This window comes from Castanea sativa, chromosome 6 (assembly GCF_040712315.1).
Source record: "Castanea sativa cultivar Marrone di Chiusa Pesio chromosome 6, ASM4071231v1".
In the NCBI taxonomy this organism is placed as follows: domain Eukaryota; kingdom Viridiplantae; phylum Streptophyta; class Magnoliopsida; order Fagales; family Fagaceae; genus Castanea; species Castanea sativa.
Window position 1 is genome coordinate 29409054 of NC_134018.1, and position 27872 is coordinate 29436925.

Here is a 27872-nt window from a genome sequence, read left to right on the forward strand (position 1 = left end):
CGTGTTTTAGTCAAGATGGCAAATAATAACAAATAGTTTAACCTGGTACTTAATGCCCACATAGTTTTATATTTAAATGTTTGCTAATGCTTGTGGTTCAAGTTATTTTTGATTACATATACCTAACATATTGTTAGGATGCTTACTGTATTTGCTTCTTAGATGATAGAGCTCACTGATTACCCAAATATATTTATTACTCGATTGTACAGTCTTGGTGTGGAAATTCAATGGCATCCGATGAAGAGAGTGAGATTGTGGCAGAGTTTGTCACAAACTATGATTTTATCGATCACGTGGGAAATCCTGTTTCATTGTCTGTTTTGACTTTTGCCACTACAATGGAGCGAGGGTGATTTTTTTGGCGACTTGGAAACACAAGTTTTCGTACGTGGGGATGGTGAGGATGGGCTTCAGAGAATCTACAAGTGCGTCATAGCATGGAGATTTCAACTTTCCTATGTGCAGCCTGAAATTTGTGTGCTTTCCAAGGAGAAAAGCTGGATAACACTTCAAAAGCCAAGGAAGGCTTTCGATCGAGAACACAATCAGGACAATTTTAGTGACTGTTCACTGGCTTCATTTTGTTAAAAAGAATCCAGAGGCATCAGCAAAATCTCTGTGGAATCACTTGATGAAAACATTTAGGTTTGATTTTCTTATATTATATATATATATATATCCTAAGTGCTGTTTTGCTCGTTTTTGTGATCACCTCTGTATTTTGCAGCTCTTTTGAGGTTGAACCTTCTGAGAATGATGTATTGGATCACATACAAATTACAATTGATCACTGAAGCTGCTAAAAGAGATAAACCTTTAGTAAAATCTAAGGTTATTACTTCTTTTATCTATCTCTGTTGTTGTTTAGTGCGAAAGTCTGTATTTGCTTATTGAAGAGATAACTATTGTTTTATAGAATTACAAATACTTACATTCAGTGGGGGAGCCAGAAATGTTTCTTAAATGTATCATTGTATTCCTATATCCCTAACTCTCTAAGTGCAAATGAAAATGAATTTGTCTTTGGAAAAACAAAGAGAACTTTTACTAAAGAGATTTAATCTTTTATTTTATAAACCAATGCTTTAAATGCGCCTAAAATTATATGATTTATATATGACAAAAAAAAAAAAAAAAAATTGAAGGGGGGCTTTACCAAAAATTGACTCAAAATTTTGAATTTTAACACTAAAATAGAGGGGGAGGGGCATCTGTCCCCTGGCCCCCCTCCCTCTGCCACTGATTACATTTGAAAAGAAAGAGATTCAAGAATATGTACTATGGAATACTGTTGTACTCATTTTATATGTTATTACTGTTACTAGCTTCTTTAAGTTACATATTATTAATCTTTTGGACAGTATTTGCTTACTTTTTTTGGAGAAGCCTAGGAAAAGTTATGCGTTTCATGAGGTCAGAACTATCTGATTGGTCTCTTGCTTACACATTTTGTTACAAAATCTTTCTTTTTGTTCAAGGTGTCCTTGGTTGGTTTAACAGGATGCTCAAAAAAGGAAGAGGTTGAATTTTATAGTATATTCGGATGATGAAGAGGAGTATGATATAGTGTTTGGTGAAGAAGATAACGAACTTTATCTCTATGATCATGTTTGTTCAATTTGTGACAATGGTGGTGAAATCCTATGGTATGCTCTATTTATGACTTCATTTAATTAATGGTTTTCTTTAACTTAATGAATACAGTTTATTTATTTATTTATTTATTTTTAAATTTAAAGGTAGTGTTTCCTGACTTAAGGATTATTTTGTTGAATAATCCCTTTTTTGGTAGACTAATTTACTTTATTGATTTCAATTTCAATTGGCATTTGATACAGTTGTGAAGGAAAGTGCTTGAGATCATTTCATGCAAACATAGGTTCTGGGGCTGAGGACTTCTGTGAGACTCTTGGCTATACTGATGCTCAAGTCAAGGTACTGACTTCTTTGCTTTAATTGTGTGTGTATTCCCTCTATTTGCTCGTTTTGCTCTGAACTCTAGTTATTTTCCCCTTTAATCAGTATTTGGTTATGTGCAGGCAATGCCAATATTTTTGTGTAGAAATTGCAAGTATCAGCAACATCAATGCTTTGTTTGTGGCAAATTGGGATTTTTTGATAAATCTTCTGATGCAGAGCCAGCAGAGGTATACTATTCTGATAATCGTAATCACTTCACAATTTGACATATATATATATATATATTCTCGTTCAAGCTTTAAAAATGATCATTTGAATTGTTAAATGATGAGTCTAATACCACTTCCCAAAAATTGTGTATCAAGAATTTGGCCACAACATTGGTACTAAAATTTATATGGAGCCCTCATGGTGAATGTGTTTGTGACCACTTGGTTTTAATTTGGAGCCATTTGAAGAAACTGTTCGGTATTTCTCAGTTCCCCCCACCCTTCTCCCCACTTCAAAGGAATGCAAAAGATAAGGCAAGAGAAAAGAGGACTCTGATTTTGGTATCATTTGCGTCAACAGATAAGATCATTAAAACTTTGTAGCATAATTTTGAATGGGAACTTGATATGTATGGTAGTTAGAGCTCAACCACCCCCCCCCCCCCTTGTTTGTGTGCGTATTGGTGTGTACTACCCTGACCTATCTGAATACTGAGTGTGATGGCAGGGTGAATGATGAATTCTGGAAGTCATTATGCACATAGAAAGGGTAATTATAGTAGTAGTTTATAACCCAATTTGTTATCACACGGATTTAGCAGAAGCCCTTATCTGTTATATTTTCTTAATTGCTTTCAGTCGTTTCTAGATATATGTTGACCTCAGTTGATCATCCCCTAGTACTTTTTCATTTATTCAAGTTGCAATCTTGGATTTTAGGTGTGTTTCACTCTTTTTGGTTAGGTTACATGTGTATATCTGCTACTCAAAACTTTTCCTGTCACATTGAAGGTCTTCCCCTGTGTTTCTGCAACTTGTGGCCATTTCTATCACCCAGAATGTGTTGCTAAACTGCTCCATCCACACCAGGACATGCAAGCTCAAAAACTTCAGAAACAAATAGCTGCAGGAGAATCATTTACTTGCCCTGCTCACAAATGTTTTGTTTGTAAGCAAGGTGAAAATAAGAATGTTCATGAGTTGCAGTTTGCCTTGTGTTGGCGTTGCCCCAATGCATATCACAGGAAATGCTTGCCCTGGTACTCTGTAATTCTTTTTTCATATTTAAAGTGGGTTTTAAAAGTATCATTCTGTGGAAAAGTTCTGACATAAGGTTTGCCCTTGATTCAGGGGGATTTGTTTTGAATATAATAATGACGAAGATATTTTACCAAGGGCTTGGGATGGCCTGCTTCCAAATCGAATTCTGATATATTGCTTGTAAGAAGTCAAGTATATGTAATCTCATTGATGTTTTTTAGAATGTATATACATTGTTCATTAAATGACATTGGATTGCCAAATATTTTGAACAGGGATCATGAGATCAATAAAGAACTTGGGACTCCACTTAGAGACCACTTAAAGTTTCCTGATGCTAAAGGAATAAAGAAACAACACGAAGGAGAGAAGCTATCAAGCAAAAAGAAGGCTGTGGCTTCAACAAAAGGAATGGTTTGTGACAATTTAAGTGCAGGGAAAATTATATCAAAGTTGCCGAATCGGGTCAAAAAGATGTGCAACAGTGTCAAAGGTGGAGATTCTACCAAAAACATTGAGAAAAGATGTTTTAGGCAGGATTTTGATTCCTTGGAAAAACAGAATACAATTGACTCAGTTGGGAAATCTGTAAAGGAAAATATTAGGTCTATCCCTTGCAAGTCTTTCACTGCAGTTGAAAGCAAGTCCTCTACAAAGAACAGTAAGTCTTTGATTGATTTGGAATTGTAGCCATTAAGGTCCAAGAAGCAGAAATTGTCTAGTGGGAAAATCAAGAACACAATTTTGGAGGAGTCTGTGATGATAAAATCAAGCAGTTCAGAGTTCGTATTGAATGCTGACATGAAAAATCGGTAATTTTTTACTTGCTTTCTTCCTCTTTTCAAAATTACAGGCCTAGTGCAGCTTTGTGTGAGAGGAAAAATTTGAAATTTGAAGTTTCAGTACATTATATATGGATTTGATAATACTGATTTTACTTTTCAATTTACAGAATTTTGGATCTAATGAAAAATTCCACCGCTTCATTTAATAATGAAGAATTCATCAGAAGGCAGAAAGTCCAGGGTGCAGATGCATACTATGAATCTGTATTGGGCAAGAGTATCACACAATGAAAAGTGGAGTGCTCTGTTAAGGTATATCCAACTGATTGTCTGTCAAATGTTTCTGCCAATGTTGAAATTATTTGACTAAACATTGTAATTGTGCATCTCTATAAGTGGCCTTTTTATTTTAAATCCTTCAAGTTTACCTGCAGGCTATTCAAACAGCCTTACAGAGGTTAGAAGAGGGTTGCAGCATTGAAGATGCAAAAGCTGTTTGTGAACCAGAGATTCTCTGGCAGATTTTCAAATGGAAGGTTGAAGCCAGTTCTACCAAAATCTTAATATTACTAAAGAGATTTATGCCTCTGAGGTGTACTTGGCTCCTTAGTTCTGTTTCACATATTATTCTTGTTGAAATGCTCTTAATGGTGAATCTTTTTTCTGTGTAATATACTTTGATGGCAAATAGTTGATTTCAAGTGGTTAAGCTTGTATTCTTTCCTCTGTCATTATGATTCATGGGTTGAGTTTATTTTTGTGCTACAACTTTTCTTGAAAGGAAAAAATTATCATTTTCTTCTTTATTTCCTTTTCCCCACTGACATTAAGGTCTGCTAGTTCAAGAAAATGTGGTCAAAAATTAGATTTTTGTGTACTAAATCATTTCACTTGTAAACTATGACTGAATCACTTTGGGATAGAGTGATTAAAAACAATTTTACTTGTAAGAAGGGAGGGATTAAAGGAAATTTAAATCATACTAAACTATTCAAATTACTTTTTCACATTCTGTAGAGAAAGCTCAGTGTCTATCTTGCAACTTTTCTCTATGGCAAGCGCTATACATCTTTCGGTCGCCATTTCACAAAAGTGGACAAACTTAAAGAGGTAAATTCTACTGATGGTTTATTTGATTTAAGTTTTTCTTGTAGTTTGGTTCTGTATCTGGTCTACTTGGATCTAGCTGATCAATGACCGGGCAAAGCTCCTAGAATGAGCTTTCATTCTGCAGATTGTTAATAGGCTCCATTGTTACGTGCAAAACGGTGATATGGTAAGACAATTCTTTTCCTTTTCCTTTTCTCGGATTTGGTTATGCATCTTGTAATTTTAGGGAATATGGTGTATGTAATAACCTTGATTCATACCACTGCAGATTGTTTTCCTTATTGCTTTCTGAGAATGTAGTAGGTCAAAGCTCAAAAGTTGTTAACTTATGATTCTCTTCCTATTACCATTTATTTTTCCATTTAATCATTATAACTCTTTTTGTGTAGTCCAACCAAAAGGACTAGGGAAGAATTTTAAGAATGCTCCATGTGTTTATAACCTTACTCTATCTCTATTCATTTTCAAAATATATATATTTTTTAAAATAATGTGGAAAACTGGAAGTTATGCATATATCAGGAGCTTTATAGTGTGACTTTAAAATATGGAAACTATCCCAATCATCTTGTTGTTAATGTTGGAGAATTTAAGTCCAAAGGAGGAAGACCCATTAGTCCATTTTGTCAGCCTGTTTGCTATCTAAAGACTAGTATTTTATTTGTCTATGGTATGTTTTGTTTATTATTATCTATTTATTATTTTGAAAGGTATTGTTAAAAAAAAAATGTAAAAAGGTCATTTGATTAGCTTATGGTTTTTAATGAAATTAGATGATTAGGATTTAATTGTCATATGTAGGGTTTGGATTTTAAGGGTTTGACACAAGACAAAACTGCTACTAGGCCTGTCCATGGGTCTAGTTGAATTGGTTTGGGGATCAAACCGAAACTTGTTCCTACCTTGTTGGGTGAAGAATATCAGTAACTTTCGTCGACTGAGAATAACTTCGATCTTGACCGCTTGGTCTTCCACGTGTGTTGGTGGGATTTGGTTGAGGCCAATAATGATGGACGATGAAGGGTGACAGGCGAAGATCGCCTGCTGTAACCACACCTTATGTCTCCGTTGGATGGGTCAATTTAATTGGATTTCAATCTGTGAAAACTGACACCCAAACCGTATTTAATGGTTCTTGAAGAGCTTAATCCACCACTGACCGCTGTTCGTCTCAAAACTGGCAAGAATAGACTGGGTTGGACTGGGCTGAGCTGGTGGATCGGTTTTCATACGTGGATGGACAATCCTAACCAAAATGATGCAACAATAAATTGGAATCAATGTTGCAAAAGATACAACCATGTCTTGAGCCTCAAAAAGTATCATTGTATCAATCTTTTTCACATCATTGAGCTTTGTCACTTTAAGCATTGTGGAAGGTTGATCAATAGTAGATGCATCACGCTAAATTTTCACATCATGTATACCATCTGATTTGTTGCTCTCTGAGTTTATCTTTCTCATCAACCAGTGGGAAGTCTTCCTTCTCGGTAGTAAACAACATATCTGATTCTTCATCAGGTTGACTCTTAGGTTTGAAGTTTGAACTGTGTAGCAAAAAAAAGATACAAAAAGAGTAATTATTTTACATTAATTTGGTTTTTATTACTTGATGGGATTCAATAATGATTATTCTAATGAAGCCTCAAATGTCATTGCAGAAAATTTTATTAATTTTGAGTGAACATACTCAGCAAATATATTCTCAACTAAAACAATATCATTAGGAAACAAGCATGACGGGACATATTCCTGGATTGGCTTACGGAGTTCATACATAGCCCATTTTGGTCCTTAATTGTATCTTATTGTGTAGGAAAATCACTCACTTTGTCTTGCACGCTCTGTGCTTTGACTCTGCATTCATGAACTAGAAAGAGGAGAATTGTATGAGGCTAAGATACTGCTCACTTGAGTCTTCTTTGCATAAAATATAGATTAAAGCTTCTCAGATTGTGGAAGAATCTATTGCAGAGAGATAATTAGAGTCAAAGCAATTATGATGCTGTTGCAATTCTTATAATTCTTTTGAATAAGAGTATGAAATCGAAACTTCGAATTTTTTTTGTCTGTTTGTTGTTGGTGCTTTTTAACTACTGGAAAATTGCATTTATTGTTGTTTTGGTTATCATCATTATTCTCACAAGCACTTCCTCCTTGAACAGATTGTCGACTTCTGCTGTGGTTCTAATGATTTTAGTTGTCTCATGAAAGAAAAGCTTAAAAAGACTGGGAAGGGGTGCACATTTAAAAATTATGATCTTTTCCAAGCGAAGGTAGATTTTGACTTTTATAATGGTACTAGCCTATATCCCGTGCTATGCATGGCCTTTGTCTTTCATTTTTAATTTTATTGGTATGAATTTGGTTAGATTCAATTGATTTTCATTTCAAGAAATATATATATGTAATTTAAACAGCAGAAATATAGATAAAATATAAACAATGTGTTATAAAAAAGCATTGTTTATGCTAGTGCTAAAGTTTGTTTATGTTTTCCTTGAATTCTTAGTTCATACATTTTATAACAATATAATTGACAGTATATTGACTTTTAAAGGGAGCATAAATCTAAGACTTGTTTGTAATTAATCTATATACTTGCAGATCAAATAGGCAAAATGTAGTTATTTTCTCTTGTTTGTAGGGTCTGAATGGTAGTAGTCTGAATTATTACAGTTCTATACATAACTTGAATTTCTGTGTAGCATCTAAAGATTTTTTTTTTCATTGACAAATTTGTTGATGTGCTTTTTCAGAAAATGCTAATTATAAAATGTTTGCCATACATTTTCCATCATCATTGTAGAGTAAAATTACCATCAGAACATACTTTGCTAATTCATTCTATTTGTTTATTTTTCTCTAAAATTAGATTTTCTTATTTCTTGTAATAAAATGAAGAATTTTTCATTTCTTTGTAAATTACTACTAAAATATTTATAAAGGAACCAATTATATAGAATGTATAGTACTATAGTCATTGCATGATAGTTCTTTTCTTTAAATCTCTCTTTTTGTAAAGCAAACTGAAAGCCAGTGTCTTCCGTAAAGCAGACTTAAAGTAGGAAATTCCTCCAAACCGCTAGGCTGCATTCTTTTAAATAGGCAAGTGTCCTTGTCATGTTAAGTAATTTAATGGAACAGGTATTATGTAATATGCTGTTCACTTTTAGCCCCAATCCCCTCTTCTCTTTCTTTGTAGTTTCCTCTACCCCAACCCCTTCTCATCACTCTGCCATTCCAACCCCCAGTCTACCCACCTTTTCTCTATTGCGTGGTCGAATGGTACAAGGACTGGGATTTTGCTGCCAATGATTTTGTCAGCATTTGAGAGGAGCTTTGCCAAGACAAAGGAGTCGAAGAGATTAGCAGCTGCTTGTTTGAGCATCTGAGCAGCAGCCTCCTCAGGCCTCTCTTCAACACCTTTTAGAATATAAAAGGCTCACCTAAAATTGAAGAAACTGGGAGTTTCTACAGAGTTTGGAAAATGGTTTTCTACCATGTTACAGCAATGGTGGAGGCAAGTTAGCAACAATGGAGGCCGTGTCAATCTGCAAAAGAAAAATTAGAAAAAGAAATAAAGAAAATTCATGCCAATAAAAAAAATTCAAATTCTGTGAAATGGGGTTTATGTTTGAGGTTTAAAGAGTATCAGAAGGTTGCAACTAGAGCAAAGATTGTAATTGGAAAAGAAGGAAATGGGTTTTGCCTTTGTTGTTGCATAGAGAGAGAGAGAGAGAGAGGGGGGGGGGGGGACTGTATGAGTGTATTTTCTAAGCAATATGTACCAAAGAAATGTGTTGTTTTTGAGTTGTGTCAATGAGCACCATAAAGATAAAAATTGTTCCTTTTAGAATCCAAAAGGGCCACCTATTATAGTCGAAACTGGTATTTTTTTCAACACCTTCCTCTTAGCAAAGCATCTCTCAAATGCTGATGGCATTATTGGCGCCAAAATCGCAATCTTTGTACCACTGGCACTCACACAGTAGAGAAAAGGTTGCTGGGATGGGAATGGTGGAGTGGTGAGAAGGAGTTGGCAGAGGGGAAATGACAAAGAAAGAGAAATGGGAATGTCTGTCAACATGATACTTGGTCTGTAACAATGTCATGTGACATTCACTTGATAAGGACCCTGTCTATTTAAGAGAATGCCACCTAGTTCCTCCAAATTGGTTTGTAGCTAAATTTTTTTTCCAGAATTTGAAAATTTAAAATTATACAAGTAACATATAAATGGATTTGTCATTTATGCATACTTCACTTCGGGTTGCCTTCAATGCAGTTTGAAGCAACTTTGCAAGTAATTTCTAACCTTTTTTTTTTTTTTTTTAATTTTTAATTTTTTAAGATTGTTTATTAGGTTTGATCTCTTCTGTTGTTTCATTGTTTTTCATGTTTCTATCTTGCTTATATGAAAGTTGTAGTTTACATTATTTTTTGGTTGTGTTTATGTGAAACTGTTTCATATTTTGTAAGTATTTGGCAGATGTGGAATGTGGTTGCTCTAAAGGTTCATCATATCTAAGTTTAATTTTTAATTAAAGTGATTAGAAATCCCTAAGTTAATAATGTGATTTTAGGTTTGGCGTTGGTATTAATTATTTTATATAACGTTGAGATGGCACAATTTTGTGCAGTTAGTGTAGCCATTTGGCATCTAGGGAACAAGTTTAGGAATGCTAGGGCTACACTTTTACTCAGCTTCTCCCCCTTTTTTTTAAATGAATAATTAAATATTATTAATAAAAAATGGAACAATTACAGCTCAAACAACAGAAAGACACAAGCAGCCAAGCTACACACACCAGATTGACACAGCAGCCACAAACAACCCCCAGATACACGTAAACCCCTACCCACCTAACAACAAATGCTAAAACCTCTATATAGGCACCCTGGGACAGCAGAAATCCAGATCTCCCAAATCCCAGACATAATGTCAACTCCTGCCATCAGTCAACCACAAACAACAGAAAGCAAGGCTGCTAGCCTGACAACAGAAACAGAGCCCCTTTATGGTTGAAATTTCACTATATAGAGTATAGAGCTTGATACTTAACTCAAGGTTGAAGAGGAAGAAAAGATACAGATATCTGTTAACTTGTTGAGAACTAGTTATACTTTTTGCTTAATACTTCTTTTGTCCGATATTATTAGTCCACTATACTATTTTGGGATTTCCCAAAATACAGTATCCTTTAATAAATCAATGAACACCACTAATAACATTTTTAAGTTATTACTTTATTTGAAAAGTTAATAACTTTTTTTTTTCTTTTCCTTTTTTTATTTGAGTTAAGATTAAGGAGGGTAGCTTTGAAAACTTCTTCATTTTTATCTAATAGACAATGCATTAAATGATGTTTCTTAAAAAGTTGGTTTTCTAAACAGGATCAACAATAAAAGAAGTATATTTCATTAGCAGGTGTTTGTGTCTGCACCTTTGTACACGGCAACCTCAGTTTGTAAAAAGATTGGTGGTGTTGCAAAATATGAGTTCTTCTCCAGGATTATGGCGAACTTAATTTGCTTTCAATGATTGTGTATATTCCATGGAAATCATTTTTAATGCAAAATATGTGTCAATAAGTATCTTTATTGAATAAAAGGTATCGATCCTTTTAATGTCGGTAAATGTTGTTTTATAATTCACAAGGGGATGGTTAAAAATGAAATACATACCAAAATTGATGTTTTTATAAACTATTTTGTATTCATACCATTTTTATAATTTTGATATTGTAAAAAACTTGCTACTATGATTTGGGTTCTAGGTTTTTCATCTGATTCGTATTTTCTTTACTTTTCATTGAATAAAACCCCCTTTTGCCGTGAAAGTAGTGCAGAATATGGTTCTATTATATATAGGACTATCTGTTATGCCCAAGAAGTTGAAATAAAGGGCTCTGTTTAGTTAAGCTTTTGGGTAAACCTCCTATTTTGTCCGGTATGACAAGAAAATAATTTCCTTTAAATCTTGTTATTCTATTGAATATTACATACTTTTTGACTCTTCAAAAAAAAAAAAGCCTGAATTTTTTGTGTTTGAAAAGAATACAATTTTTTTTTTGAAATCTTCTGTCCCACAAAAAAAAAAAAAAAAAACCTTAAAAGCTTAACTTGAACCCTAATGATTTTAGTGATAGATAGGAATTCTCTCTGTTCCCTTCCCTCTGCCGATCTCTTATTATATTAGTTACATAAGGATCCTTTTGCAGAATGATTTCAGTTTTGAGAAGAGAGACTGTATGAGTGTCAATCCAGAAGAATTACCCAATGGTTCCCAACTGGTAAGAGGCAAAAATCTTGGCATAAAGTAAGTTGTTTAATATATTTCTTAACTCATATGTACAAGTTTCATGTACTTTTTCTCTTGTTTTCTTTGTGAGCGGATCATGGGGCTGAATCCCCCTTTTGGGATCAAAGCATCTCTTGCTAACAAGTTTATTAACAAGGCCTTGGAGTTTATTCCAAAGCTCCTAATTCTTATTGTTCCAAAGGAAACCAGACGGTAATCGCTTGTAGTTATTTATAATCTTATTCTCTTAATGTTTCAAACCAATGCAAGAGGGAAAATTAGCATCAGTTTTGGGGAGAGTTTGGATTTTAAGCTTCCTTAATAGACCTGTTTTTCCCCCTCCTTAATTATTTTAGTAGAAAGAAAATACCACATTGCAAGAAGGGAGTTGATGATGGCTTTATTAAGTATTTAGTTTTGTGGGAGTTCTGAGGTGAGTCACATTTAATTAGACGTCCAATATTGTTAGGGAAGGAGTTGGATACTGGCTTCTTAAGTGTCTAAGCTACAATGGGACTTTGGGGTTGACTCGGGACTCATGCTTAATGGGCCTCATATACTCATCTGCTCTCTCTCATTGCTAAGCAAAGCAAGAGTTGAAATCTCTCTCTCTTTTGTTTGCTGTTTACCAGACTTGACAAAAATAATGCTGCATATGACTTAATTTGGGAGGACCATGAGGTACTCTCAGGCAAGGTAAATCAACAAGAAGCTACATCTGTTTATCCTGATATAGATCATATTAGATGTAAAGTGAACTTCCAAAACGGCTCATTTACTTTTTTGTCCTCTTTTCAGTCATTCTACCTACCTGGATCTGTTGATGTTCATGACAAGAAATTGGAGGACTGGAATTTGAAGCCACCGCCACTCTATCTTTGGAGTCGTCGTGATTGGACTGCAAGACACAAAGCAATAGCTCAAAAGCATGGCCACATATTGAAGGAGCAACCAGAGATGTGTTTTAAACCAGAGATGTGTTTAGATTAAATATATTAGGTTCTATAATTAAATTAAAACATATAGCTGTATTGAATTTAATTATTCTTAGAAAATATAACACAATTAGTGTTTAATTAGTTAATGCAATCATGTGTTTGATTTTAGTTAGAAAACCTGATGCATTGCTCTAGAGTTTGTACCTAAGTTTTACTCTTTCATTCTTAAAAAAAAGGTTTTATTCTTCCTTTTTTATTTATGTATTTCTTTTATAACTTTTAAACCTTATTAAGTATTGAAAAAAATAAATTTTTTATTTATTTATATTCCCTAAACATGAATTGTTCATCTAAAAATAAAATAAAATGCATTATAACACAGCACTGAACTCCTAAATGAAATAGACAAAAAAGAAGTAAAACTCAAACCAAATACGAGCATAAAATAAATAAATATATTAACTTCTTCACACACACTATATTCATCTTTCGTGGCTCACGTTTTCAAATTAAAAAAGATAATATTTAACAGTTGTAACTAGTTATAGTTTACTAACTTCTGAGCACGCGTGTGCTCAAAGGCTCTTCTATTTTTTAGGTAAGAGTTAATTTATAGTATTTATTATATTTGGGATTACTATATTTTTCAATCACAAAAAAAAAACCTTGGAGTGTGATGAATATTACGTGTGGTTGGAAAATGTAGTAATTTCAAATTATAATAAATACTCTAAATTAACTCTTACCAAAAAAATAGAATAGCATTTGAGCATGCGCTCACTTCTTTTTATTGATGGTGGTGTTGTTCTTTTTTATTATTATTATTATTTTTTTTTTGTGACAGTTATCAAGTCATATGTTTTATCCAAAAAAAGCTACCCGTATTTTGAAAAAAAAAAAACATAAAATTATCCCACGTTCACACGCGTGCTCAGAGACTCTTCTATTTTTTGGGTAAGGGTTAATTTAGAGTATTTATTATAATTTGAGATTATTACATTTTTCAATAACAAAAAAAAATCTAGGGATGTGATGAGTATTATTTGTGGTTGGAAAATATAGTAATTTCAAATTATAATAAATGCTCTAAATTAACCCTTATATAACAAATAGAAGAGCCTTTTAGCACGCACTCACTTCTTTTTATTGGTGTTTTTTTTTTTTTTTTTTATAATTTTTTTTTATGACAGTTATCAAGTCGTACATTTTATCCAAAAAAAGCTACCCCTACTTTGAAAAAAAAAAAAAAAAAACATAAAATTATCCAACGTTCTATCCAAGAAAAACCCTACCCAGCCACCCTTTTTTATTTTTTTCAAATTCAAAGTTTAAAAATACCTTATCCCTATCCGACGGTAACTTGCATCAATAATTCTATCCAAAACAAAAATCATCCGTATCGAATGAAAAAGAACTTGGAAAAGAATATAACCAAAAAAAAAAAAAAACCCCTCATCTGTACAGAATTAAAAAAAAAAACTTGAAAAAGAAATATAAAGGCAAACCTAATATTTAGGATATCTGATTTTGAAAGAAAATAAAAAGCTAAATTTTAGGGAAATTTAAAAGATTAACATGGAGAATTGGTGTGACCACTAGATTTAATTAGAAACAAAACTTAAAGACACTTGGTAAAAATACATTTCTAACTCCCTACAAAATAGGACCACTTTTCTGTTGGTTTTCAAAGTAAACTCTCTCATGTTCCTTAGAAAACTCACCTCACGCTCTCTCTCTCTCTCTCTCTCTCTCCTTTTTTCTTTTATCAAGATTTATTTGTTTTTTTATTATTTCTTAAAAAAAAAAAAATCAATTGTTTTCCTCCCTCCCTTTTTTTTTTTTAATTTTTAAATCTCTTCTTTATTTTGAAAAAAAAAAAGACTCCTATTATAAAACCACTACTATAACTTCTCCATCCATATCCTTAAATTTAGGCATTAACATATCTGATTTTGAAAGAAAAATAAAAAACTAAATTTTAGGAAAATTTAAAAGATTAAAGTGGGGAATTGGTGTGACTCTATCCTTATATAAAAGTTTATCAAAAAAGAAAAACTACATGTTTAAAAATCGGATTAAACTATTTTTTTTTAAAATCTCACGTTCTATCCCAAAAACGCTACCCAGCCACCTTTTTTCTTTTTCTTTTTTTCAAATCCAAAGTTTAAAAACAATATACATTTGTGGATAACTACATTACCGTTTTAATCCTAAAAGTTAGCCACTTACTACACAACTATAACAAAAGATAAAAAGAGTTTAAATTTCAAATATATTTATTTTACGGTAAATGATCAATTTTAATCTTAAAATGTAGTGTTTTAATTGTAATAGTTAGCCACTTATTACACGTCCATAACAAAAGTTAAAAAGAGTTTAACTTTCAAAGATATCAACTACCCTTAAAACTGAGAAAAGGTACATAACATTTTTTATGGAGTAGTAAAAAAAAAAAATTGTAAATTGAATTTCACATAAAATTATACAAATGATAAATAAAATTTATGTTACAAAAGAAATTTTTTTACGACAATTTCTTAGATAACAACCACTTCATGTGAGGTTTAAATTGGGTAACCATTAACATACATTTTTTATGGAGTAGTAAATTAATAATTATAAAGAAAATGCAAATTGAATTTTACATAGAATTGTACAAATGATAAATATAATTTATGTTACAAAAGAAATTTTTTACAACAATTTCTTAGATAACAACCACTTCATGTGAGGTTTAAATTGGGTAACCATTAACATGATACATCAAATATATAATAATACCCTCTAAAAAAAAGTAGCGTAAATTACATTTTAAAAAAAAAGTAGTGTAAATTACATGGAAAAACTTGTTTACATAATACCCTCGAAAAAAAAGTAGCGTAAATTACATGGAAACACTTGTTTACATAATACCCTAAAAAAAAGTAGTGTAAATTACATTAAAAAAAGTAGCATTAATTACCACTTCAAGCAGCATAATTCCCTTATACCCCAATACTAAATTGACCAATCATGCTCACATCTGCTCCGGGCTACAATGCCTCCATAAATTCCTTGGTCCCAGACCTCGTAATTGTACCCAAATTGTTCACCAAATCTATAACCGAAAAACTAGAAAAGTGTTAGCAATCTAAAATCACCTTAAATATTAAGTTCTTGGACCAAAACAAAGAAGAATAATATATAAGTACCTGCACACTTAAATAGAGAGAGTCTTGTTGACTTTGTCTATGAGACTCTCAAATCGAATCTTATCCAATACCTATTAGGGCTATACACGGTGTGGTGCGGCCAGTTTTGGAAGGCTTTTTTGCACTGCACCTACAAGGGCCGTTTTTCCTCATCCCTGACCCCACCTCATTTGTGGAGAGTTGGGAACCGGTCTACACAAGGTGTGGTGCAAGATACCAGTTCAGTGCGGTTAGTTCGGTTAATTTCTCATTTTTTCAGGTACCAAACACAATGCAATTAACAACCCCAATCTACATCATCCTCATTAAAAAAAAAAAAAAACCCAAATATTCTATAAACAAAAAAAGAAAACGAAAGAAAACTACAAACAAATTCACAATATTTTCTCAAACATAACCCATTTCCAATCACAAAAAACTAAACCAAACCCATAAAGATCAAACAAACACCATTGAAAATAAATTACATAAACAAACCTGGTAGAAACTAGAAAGCATTGCATTTGTAAGGAGAAGCATCTGAACTCTGAAGTCAGAACATCACTAGAAACTTACGGAAGTTAAGGCGAGAGAGAGAGAGAGAAGCTGTGAAGAACTGAAGATAAATATAATTTATCTTAGATAACAACCACTTCATGTGAGGTTTAAATTGGGTAACCATTAACATGATACATCAAATATATAATAATACCCTCTAAAAAAAAGTAGCGTAAATTACATTTAAAAAAAAAAGTAGTGTAAATTACATGGAAAAACTTGTTTACATAATACTCTCGAAAAAAAAAGTAACGTAAATTACATAATAACACTTGTTTACATAATACCCTAAAAAAAGTAGTGTAAATTACATAAAAAAAAGTAGCATTAATTACCAGTTCAAGCAGCTTAATTCCCTTATACCCCAATACTAAATTGACCACTCATGCTCACATCTGCTCCGGGATGCAATGCCTCCATAAATTCCTTGGTCCCAGACCTCGTAATTGTACCCAAATTGTTCACCAAATCTATAACCCAAAAACTAGAAAAGTGTTAGCAATCTAAAATCACATTAAATATTAAGTTCTTGGACCAAAACAAAGAAGAATAATATATAAGTACCTGCACACTTAAATAGAGAGAGTCTTGTTGACTTTGTCTATGAGGCTCTCAAATCGAATCTTATCCAATACCTACTAGGGCTATACATGGTGCGGTGCGGCCAGTTTTGGAAGGCTTTTTTGCACCGCACCTACAAGGGCGGTTTTTCCACATCCTTGACCACACCTCATCTGTGGAGAGTTGGGAACCGGTCTACACAAGGTGCGGTGCAAGATACCAGTTCGGTGCAGTTAGTTCGGTTAATTTCTCATTTTTTCAGGTACCAAACACAATGCAATTAACAACCCCAATCTACATCATCCTCATTAAAAAAAAAACCCAAATATTCTACAAACAAAAAAAGAAAAAAAGAAAGCAAAAGAAAACTACAAACAAATTCACAATATTTTCTCAAACATAACCCATTTCCAATCACAAAAAACTAAACCAAACCCATAAAGATGAAACAAACACCATTGAAAATAAATTACATAAACAAACCTTTTAGAAACTAGTAAGCATTGCATTTGTAAGGAGAAGCATCTGAACTCTAAAGTCAGAACATCACTAGAAACTTACGGAAGTTGAGGCGAGAGAGAGAGAGAAGCTGTGAAGAACTGAAGATAAATATAATTTATCTTAGATAACAACCACTTCATGTGAGGTTTAAATTGGGTAACCATTAACATGATACATCAAATATATAATAATACCCTCTAAAAAAAAGTAGCGTAAATTACATTTAAAAAAAAAAGTAGTGTAAATTACATGGAAAAACTTGTTTACATAATACCCTCGAAAAAAAAGTAACGTAAATTACATGGAAACACTTGTTTACATAATACCCTAAAAAAAAGTAGTGTAAATTACATAAAAAAAGGTAGCATTAATTACCACTTCAAGCAGCTTAAGTCCCTTATACCCCAATACTAAATTGACCAATCATGCTCACATCTTCTCCGGGCTGCAATGCCTCCATAAATTCCTTGGTCCCAGACCTCGTAATTGTACCCAAATTGTTCACCAAATCTATAACCCAAAAACCAAAAAAGTGTTAGCAATCTATAATCACATTAAATATTAAGTTCTTGGACCAAAACAAAGAAGAATAATATATAAGTACCTGCACACTTAAATAGAGAGAGTCTTGTCGACTTTGTCTATGAGGCTCTCAAATCGAATCTTATCCAATACCTACTAGGGCTATACACGGTGCGGTGCGGCCAGTTTTGGAAAGCTTTTTTGCACCGCACCTACAGGGGTGGTTTTTCCTCATCCCTGACTACACCTCATCTCTGGAGAGTTGGGAACCGGTCTACACAAGGTGCGGTGCATGATACCAGTTCGGTGCGGTTAGTTTGGTTAATTTCTCATTTTTTCAGGTACCAAATACAATGCAATTAACAACCCCAATCTACATCATCCTCATTAAAAAAAAAAAAACTCAAATATTCTATAAACAAAAAAAGAAAAAAAGAAAACGAAAGAAAACTACAAACAAATTCACAATATTTTCTCAAACATAACCCATTTCCAATCACAAAAAACTAAACCAAACCCATAAAGATCAAACAAACACCATTGAAAATAAATTACATAAACAAACCTGGTAGAAACTAGAAAGCATTGCATTTGTAAGGAGAAGCATCTGAACTCTGAAGTCAGAACATCACTAGAAACTTACGGAAGTTGAGGTGAGAGAGAGAGAGAAGCTGTGAAGAACTGAAGATAAATATAATTTATCTTAGATAACGACCACTTCATGTGAGGTTTAAATTGGGTAACCATTAACTTGATACATCAAATATATAATAATACCCTTTAAAAAAAAGTAGCGTAAATTACATTTTAAAAAAAAAGTAGTGTAAATTACTTGGAAAAACTTGTCTACATAATACCCTCGAAAAAAAAGTAGCGTAAATTACATGGAAACACTTGTTTACATAATACCCTAAAAAAAAGTAGTGTAAATTACATTAAAATAAGTAGCATTAATTACCACTTCAAGCAGCTTAATTCCCTTATACCCAAATACTAAATTGACCAATCATGCTCACATCTGCTTCGAGCTGCAATGCCTACATAAATTCCTTGGTCCCAAACCTCGTAATTGTACCCAAATTGTTCACCAAATCTATAACCAAAAAACTAGAAAAATGTTAGCAATCTAAAATCACATTAAATATTAAGTTCTTGGACCAAAACAAAGAAGAATAATATATAAGTACCTGCACAATTAAATAGAGAGCGTCTTGTTGACTTTGTCTATGAGGCTCTCAAATTGAATCTTATCCAATACCTACTAGGGGTATACACAGTGCGGTGCGGCCAGTTTTGGAAGGCTTTTTTGCATCGCACCTACAGGGGTGGTTTTTCCTCATCCCTGACCACACCTCATCTGTGGAGAGTTGGGAACCGGTCTACACAAGGTGCGGTGCAAGATACCAGTTCGGTGCAGTTAGTTCGGTTAATTTCTCATTTTTTCAGGTATCAAACACAATGCAATTAACAACCCCAATCGACATCATCCTCATTAAAAAAAAAACCCAAATATTCTATAAACAAAAAAAGAAAAAAAGAAAACGAAAGAAAACTACAAACAAATTCACAATATTTTCTCAAACATAACCCATTTCCAATCACAAAAAACTAAACCAAACCCACAAAGATCAAACAAACACCATTAAAAATAAATTACATAAACAAACCTGGTAGAAACTAGAAAGCATTGCATTTGTAAGGAGAAGCATCTGAACTCTGAAGTCAGAACATCACTAGAAACTTACGAAAGTTGAGGCGAGAGAGAGAGAGAAGCTGTGAAGAACTGAAGATAAATATAATTTATCTTAGATAACGACCACTTCATGTGAGGTTTAAATTGGGTAACCATTAACCTGATACATCAAATATATAATAATACCCTCTAAAAAAAAGCAGCGTAAATTACATTTTAAAAAAAAAGTAGTGTAAATTACATGGAAAAACTTGTTTACATAATACCCTCGAAAAAAAAGTAGCGTAAATTACATGGAAACACTTGTTTACATAATACCCTAAAAAAAAGTAGTGTAAATTACATTAAAAAAAGTAGCATTAATTACCACTTCAAACAGCTTAATTCCCTTATACCCCAATACTAAATTGACCAATCATGCTCACATCTGCTTCGAGCTGCAATGCCTACATAAATTCCTTGGTCCCAAACCTCGTAATTGTACCCAAATTGTTCACCAAATCTATAACCGAAAAACTAGAAAAGTGTTAGCAATCTAAAATCACATTAAATATTAAGTTCTTGGACCAAAACAAAGAAGAATAATATATAAGCACCTGCACACTTAAATAGAGAGAGTCTTGTTGACTTTGTCTATGAGGCTCTCAAATTGAATCTTATCCAATACCTACTAGGGCTATACACGGTGCGGTGCGGCCAGTTTTGGAAGGCTTTTTTGCATCGCACCTACAGGGGTGGTTTTTCCTCATCCCTGACCGCACCTCATCTATGGAGAGTTGGGAACCGGTCTACACAAGGTGCGGTGCAAGATACCAGTTCGGTGCAGTTAGTTCGGTTAATTTCTCATTTTTTCAGGTACCAAACACAATGCAATTAACAACCCCAATCGACATCATCCTCATTAAAAAAAAAAACCCAAATATTCTATAAACAAAAAAAGAAAAAAAGAAAACGAAAGAAAACTACAAACAAATTCACAATATTTTCTCAAACATAACCCATTTCCAATCACAAAAAACTAAACCAAACCCATAAAGATCAAACAAACACCATTGAAAATAAATTACATAAACAAACCTGGTAGAAACTAGAAAGCATTGCATTTGTAAGGAGAAGCATCTGAACTCTGAAGTCAGAACATCACTAGAAATTTACGAAAGTTGAGGCGAGAGAGAGAGAGAAGCTGTGAAGAACTGAAGATAAATATAATTTATCTTAGATGACAACCACTTCATGTGAGGTTTAAATTGGGTAACCATTAACCTGATACATCAAATATATAATAATACCCTCTAAAAAAAAGTAGCGTAAATTACATTTAAAAAAAAAAGTAGTGTAAATTACATGGAAAACTTGTTTACATAATACCCTCGAAAAAAAAGTAGCGTAAATTACATGGAAACACTTGTTTACATAATACCCTAAAAAAAAGTAGTGTAAATTACATTAAAAAAAGTAGCATTAATTACCACTTCAAGCAGCATAATTCCCTTATACCCCAATACTAAATTGACCAATCATGCTCACATCTGCTCCGGGCTACAATGCCTCCATAAATTCCTTGGTCCCAGACCTCGTAATTGTACCCAAATTGTTCACCAAATCTATAACCGAAAAACTAGAAAAGTGTTAGCAATCTAAAATCACCTTAAATATTAAGTTCTTGGACCAAAACAAAGAAGAATAATATATAAGCACCTGCACACTTAAATAGAGAGAGTCTTGTTGACTTTGTCTATGAGGCTCTCAAATTGAATCTTATCCAATACCTACTAGGGCTATACACGGTGCGGTGCGGCCAGTTTTGGAAGGCTTTTTTGCATCGCACCTACAGGGGCGGTTTTTCCTCATCCTTGACCGCACCTCATCTGTGGAGAGTTGGGAACCGGTCTACCCAAGGTGCGGTGCAAGATACCAGTTCGGTGCAGTTAGTTTGGTTAATTTCTCATTTTTTCAGGTACCAAACACAATGCAATTAACAACCCCAATCGACATCATCCTCATTAAAAAAAAAACCCAAATATTCTATAAACAAAAAAAGAAAAAAAGAAAACGAAAGAAAACTACAAAAAAATTCACAATATTTTCTCAAACATAACCCATTTCCAATCGCAAAAAACCCAAACAAAAAACTAAACCAAACCCATAAAGATCAAACAAACACCATTGAAAATAAATTACATAAACAAACCTGGTAGAAACTAGAAAGCATTGCATTTGTAAGGAGAAGCATCTGAACTCTGAAGTCAGAACATCACTAGAAACTTACGGAAGTTGAGGCGAGAGAGAGAGAGGAGCTGTGAAGAACTGAAGATTTTGCTTGGACTGGGAGTTTAGGAGAGGGAGACTGACGAGAGTGAGGGAGAGAAAGAGAGGCGATGGGTAAATAATCCTAGGGTTTAAAATTAAAACGTCGTCGTTTGTAGCTTACGTTTGTTTGTTTGTTTGTTTTTTTTTAATCTGATGATAAAACGACGTCGTTTTGGAGTTGGTTTTATTTGCTTAAAACCAGGTACTAAACGACGTCATTTTTGTGGTAGATTATATATTAAAAAAAAAAACCTAACTGTTTTTCTCAACTTACCCAGCGCCGTTTCCTTCATCTACCTTCCTTTCAGTTTTCATGTCTAGATTAGCTTTCAGTTTTCTTCTCTAGTTCTCTTTACACTGATACATATATTTTAAATCATAGAGTCTGTATATATATACCGGTGCGGTGCAATTTCTCGTCGGAGTGCAAAATAGCCACTGCTCGTTGCACCGGTCGTCTTCAGGTTGCCCATATCGCTGCCGATCATTGCGCCGGATACCTGCGGAGAGGTTGGGAAATGGAAAGGTTTGGATCGGTTCGGCGCCGGTCTATTTCATTGGCGCCGGTCAGATCCTGAACAGGCCTAATACCTACACACATAAATGCAAAACCAATTAGTCTTAATTCTCATCCAAGTAGCTTAATTCCCTTAATAAAAATACCGTAAATTCCAAAAAAAAAAAAGCCCAGAAAAGGAGTTTGTGTTTAATTCTAGGCCAAAATAAAAAGAAACAGCCTTTACCCATATCCTATTTCAAGCAGCTAGTTCAAGCACAAACCCTCTTATTTAAAATCTCGAAGTTAACCACGGTAATAAGCCACCGTACCCTTGCAAAAGATAGAATCTGAAAAGTTGTTGGAGCCTCTGACAGTAAATGTCTTCAATCTGAACAAAAATAAAGGAGGATGTAGAGCTAAACTAAATGTCTTCAATATGAAGAAGAATGAGAGATAGAAACTGGCCATGTATGTGAGTTTGTGGGTTTTAAAGTGTAGGAATTTTAATTTACATATTTATCCCCGTTAGTTGAAAACTTGTAAGTGAGTATGACGAGGGTATTTTAGGTAATGTATTAGTGAGAGTAAGAGTTGCATTTTTACCGGATTGTCTTTTAGTTTTGTCTCTACTTAAATATAGGGGTGTGTGGCATTTTTGAACTAAAAAAAATGAGAAATCCAAGCAGGAGAAGCCCCTTAAATAGTAGTATAGATACAATATATATTTCAAATTAATGAAAATGTAGATTTAAAATTTTTTAATTTACCTTTAAATTTTTTATTTATCTTATCATTAAATCATTTTCAGTTAAATAAGTAATATTTTTTTAGTAGTAACAAAAAAAAAAAAAAAATGGAAGTTAAAGAATTCAAAACTCAATCCACACCCTTTTTGTAATTTTCTCTTTAATAAAAAATTTTGCCTTTTCATTTTGTATCCTTATTTTTCTTTGATAACTTTTACATCTTAAAAAATTTTGATAAGTAAAAAATTATTTATATTGTTTCAATGAAATTTGTCATCTAAAAGAAATGTCTCGTATTTCTTAGCTAGTCACCTTGAAGCAGCCTTACTATTCTTATGATCCTTGCCACACATATTTATTCTATTAAAAGTTTTATTTGAAAGGCAACTCCCATTTGTGTTGGTGATGCATCCCAACAACTTTTTTCTTTTACATCTAGCTGTAATTCTCCACTTATCATTGTGATTATACTCATAATCATGCTTTTCTTTAAGAACAAAGTTTTACTACAAATTTAGTTGTAGCCAGTGGCTACGAATCCATTCAATATCTTTTTATTAGATGTGAATTTTGACAAATCTACCATTTGATTATATTTTCTTTTTTATATAATTTCGAAAATATCAAAAATCAATAATTATGTCATCAATCAGGTATTAAAATTTTTGTAGTTTAAAAAATCATGCATAAAAAACAAGTTTATGGATTGAATAGTAAATAACATCCGATTGATAAGAAATTTGACTTGTGTATTAAAAATATGAAGAACATACAATCCAACAATTAGATTTTCAAAATGTGTAGTCATGTTCACTTTTTAGTGGAAGTTGTAGCCATTGGCCAATGGCTACAATGAACTTTGTAGCCAAACTTTCATTTTGTTTGGCATCAGTTTATAAGCTCAACTTTTAGCTTTTATGTATACCTTTTTAAAACTTTACTTTTTCCCGTCTTTTCTCACTTTTTCAAATTTTTTCAAGGTACAACTATGCTTTAGCACACTTTCAGCAAAAAGTTTTCAGCAACAAACTTGATAAGTTGTTCCCACTCCTCAAGTGCCTCCTTGAACACTACATGTGATGCAAATATGAGTTCATGTGTTAGTTATACATTCTTCACGTCGGTGTGTTAGGATGTGTGCCCTTAAATCCTATTGTATGATGCTATGTATGACATTATGTATGACTTAATGTTATGATTAATAAAGTTGTTTTATTATTATCTAAAATAATGGTAACATGAATATTTGGACATTATCATATAGTCCATGAGATGCATTGTATGTGATTTATATGAAAAGTCACAGAAGATATAAATCACAAGTTCTTTGTAAACTTAGAATTATAGTTCGTAGTCGGTGATGAAATTGAGCATTTCATCTGCGAAGATTATAACATCAACTAAGATGATTTGTCTTGATCATGGAAGTGGAGACTTCTAATTGGTATGTTGATATGTTTTAAGAGTTAAGACATATTGAACTGGACCGCTGTGAGATTTATTATTCTCCTAACGACTGTCAAATGAATAATAAATCTCACAAATTCTATTTGCATGAACTCTTAATCTTGAGAGAATAATGGACCTGATCATGAGGTAAAGGTTGTTTTGATATATCAAGAGTGAGATCTAAAGTCATGATCAAAACCTCATTATGTTGGGTAGCCACATTTAGTGTTGATGGAACATATATTCTCAAGATGGAATTCATAATATCTTGACGGAGATATAAAATATTCCCTTGAGATAATTTTAATGAGTTTGGTTATTCAGAGTGTTAAGCCTAACCACTTTAGTAAGGAGATACTAAAGTATATATTTATGAAATTAGATTTCATAAATATATAATGAAAAACATAAAGGATTAAACCGGGTACTCAATGATTAAGATGTAGTAATCTTCAAAGTGGTAGTCTATATTCATGATTTTGTATTACTATGAATTTTTTAATGAAGAGGTTGCATGTATAATAAAGTTTTGGGATATAATTTATTAATAAGGCCTAGAGTGCAATTATATTTATATAGTGATATTAAATATAATTAATGGTAACTTTGAACTTGCCAAGAGTTGACAGAAAAGTCCAAGACCTATTGGAGCTAGTGTCTTATTGGTCCCTTTTGGTCCCACTCCAAGCCACACACTAAAGCCCAATTGGAAAGGCCCAATAGGCCAGCCCAATTAGATAATTAGTTAAATATAAAGGGAGAAACATACAAATTTTTATTTTATTAGAGAGACATATCATTGTGAGTGAAGCCACTCGATTATTCTTCCTTGTAAACTGATTGAGAGACCACACTTCTTGGGCGTAAAATGGAATTGGAGTGAAGATTAAAAGTGTTCGCAAGTACTTCTAATAATTTGTTTTTGAATTTCACTACACCAAGGTACGTTATCTTATTCTTAAATTCTGAGATTTACATAGTGCATGTTATCAATCATGAATGAAATAGATACATATTTGTTACTTCCGCTGTGTGTTTTATATGAGATACAAAACCAGATTGTCCAACACGATATGCTGGTTAAACTCAGGGAATCTAGGCCTTAAATTCCCTTCATCATCAAATGACCCTTCTGCCCTTCTCAACTTATGACTGTCCCTTGGTCTGAGTCTCCCTCACTATTCCAAACTCCTTGAAGATGCTTGCCCCAAATCTCTCTATTGATTCCATCAAACATAGTTTTGCATCTCATACCAAACAAACAATGGAAATTAATGGATTTACTTCATTCATGTTAGATAACATGGAATAATTGAACTTTAGAAACAAAGAATAGAAAGAAATACCTTGATCTAGTAAAATTTAAAACAAAGAAGAAGATTTAACTTGGAAAGACCTTCAATTTTTATCCCAATTCCACATATGCCCAAGGTTTGTAGTCTCGCAATCAGTTTTGTACATGCTTTTTTGTTTCCAAGAAATTGTTCTCTTTCAAAAATTGCTTTCTTTTGTTTTTCTTGTAGATACTAATAACTACCTAATCAGTTATTTTATTTAATAACTTTTATTAAATAATTAATTAATTATTTAATTGGTTGGCCTTTTGGGACAAGTCAATTGGGCTATTGTGTGTGGCTTGGGATGGGACCAAAAGGATAAATGAAGCTCTAGCTCTAATGGGTTTTAAGCTTATCTATCAAATCTTGACAAACCCAAAGTTACTATTAATTATATTTAATATCACTATAAAAATATAATTGCACTCTGGGCTTTATTAATAAAATTATATTCCGAGACTTAATTATCTAAACAATTAACCCCTTCATGAAAATATTCATAGTAATACAAAGTCATAATATATAACTGTCAATTTGAAAATTACTACCTCTTAATTCTTGAGTTCCTTGTTTAATCCAAGTTTTATATATATATATATATATATATATATATATATATATATATTTATGAAATCACATTTTATAAAATATAAGTTTTAGTAACTCTTTACTAAAGTGGTTACGCCTAACACTCTGAATAACCAAACCCATTAAACTTATCTCAAGGGAATATTTTATATCTTTAAAAAGAGATTATATTTCTCAAAAAAAAAAAAAAAAAAAAAAGAAAGGAAGAAAGAAAGAAAGAAAGAGACTATGAATTTCATATTGAAAATATGCGTTCCTTTAGCATTACTTGTGGTTGCCCAAAATACTAAGATTTTGACTATTAGATTAGATCTTACTCTTGATATATCAAAGCCACCTATATGTCACGATTGCGTTCACAATCCTCTTAGGATTGAGAGTTTATGTAAATGAAAGTTGCGAGATTTTTTTTTTTTTTTTTTTTTTTTCAGTTGACAGTAGTTAATAGAATAATTAATCTCACAACGGTTCAATTCAATATGTCTTACACACTTAAGACACATCAACATATCAATTAGAAGTCTTCACTTCCATGATCAAGACAAACCATCTTAGTTGAAATGTTATAGTCTTCACAGATGAAATGCCAAATTTCATCATCGACTATGAACTAAGGTTTTGAATTTATAAAAAACTTGTGATTTATATCTTCTATGACTAATTCATATACAATGCATCTCAAGGACTATATGATAATGTCCAAATATTCATGTTACCATCATACAATAGGATTTTAGGGCACTAATCCTAAGAATCTCCCACTTGCCCTTAAATATTATTGTGCACCAACTTAACTCTCATTCCCTCCAAGTGAGACTCAAAAGTCCATTGGGGCAAGGCTTTGATAAAGGGATTTGCTAGATTATTTGTACCATCAATTTTTGCTACTGTATAAATTGCAACATTAACAAATTCAGATTGGCTTTAGCCACAGTATAATCATGTTGGGATTGAGGGGGTGGTACATTTGGCATAGAAGATGAATTTGTAGGAAGTGACCGTGGACATTCAACTATGGCTGCATTACAAAATTAACAAGAAGATTAATATAAAGAGATGAAAAAAAAGAACAATATAGAGAATAGAAAGAAAAAAAAAAACACTAATTCCCCCATCCATAAGCTTAATCGTTCCCTCAAGAACCTAAATTTCAAATACATCAAACAACAAACAAACCGAGTGCTAAAATATCACCCCTTGGCAAGCCCGCTTAATCTTCTTGCACTATAATTTGTGTTGTTCTTCTCTCTTGTTCCATCAACTAAAAAGAGATGAAACAAAAAAAGAGTTAGGAATTCAAGGCATTGAAAAAAGATAAAAAAGAAGTTTGTAGCTTACAAAAGTTAGTAGAAATGCATTAAAAATAAGCTTGAATTATAGTCAAGAAATTGCAAACCCATATAAAATCCTATCAAACAACCAAACCTATTAGAGCATTGGCCATATCCCTCTTAGGCATTTCATCAAATAGTTGTATAGGATACTCAAACCAGTTTTGATTAAATGGGGATTTTATCATAGATCTACCCAATCCACCACAAGCCTTGAAACACTTGGGCAAGTGTAACTATCAGTTGGGTAAGCCCGAAAATTAAACCAATCCAAAAAATTGCAACAGGAAATCGCTC

At 32.7% G+C, this 27872-nt stretch overlaps 1 pseudogene; it reads left to right on the top strand.

The window, feature by feature from the left end:
- The first annotated feature begins 217 nt into the window (after positions 1-217).
- Positions 218-12451, top strand: LOC142640575 (protein ENHANCED DOWNY MILDEW 2-like; annotated as a pseudogene).
- Positions 12452-27872: the final 15421 nt, after the last annotated feature.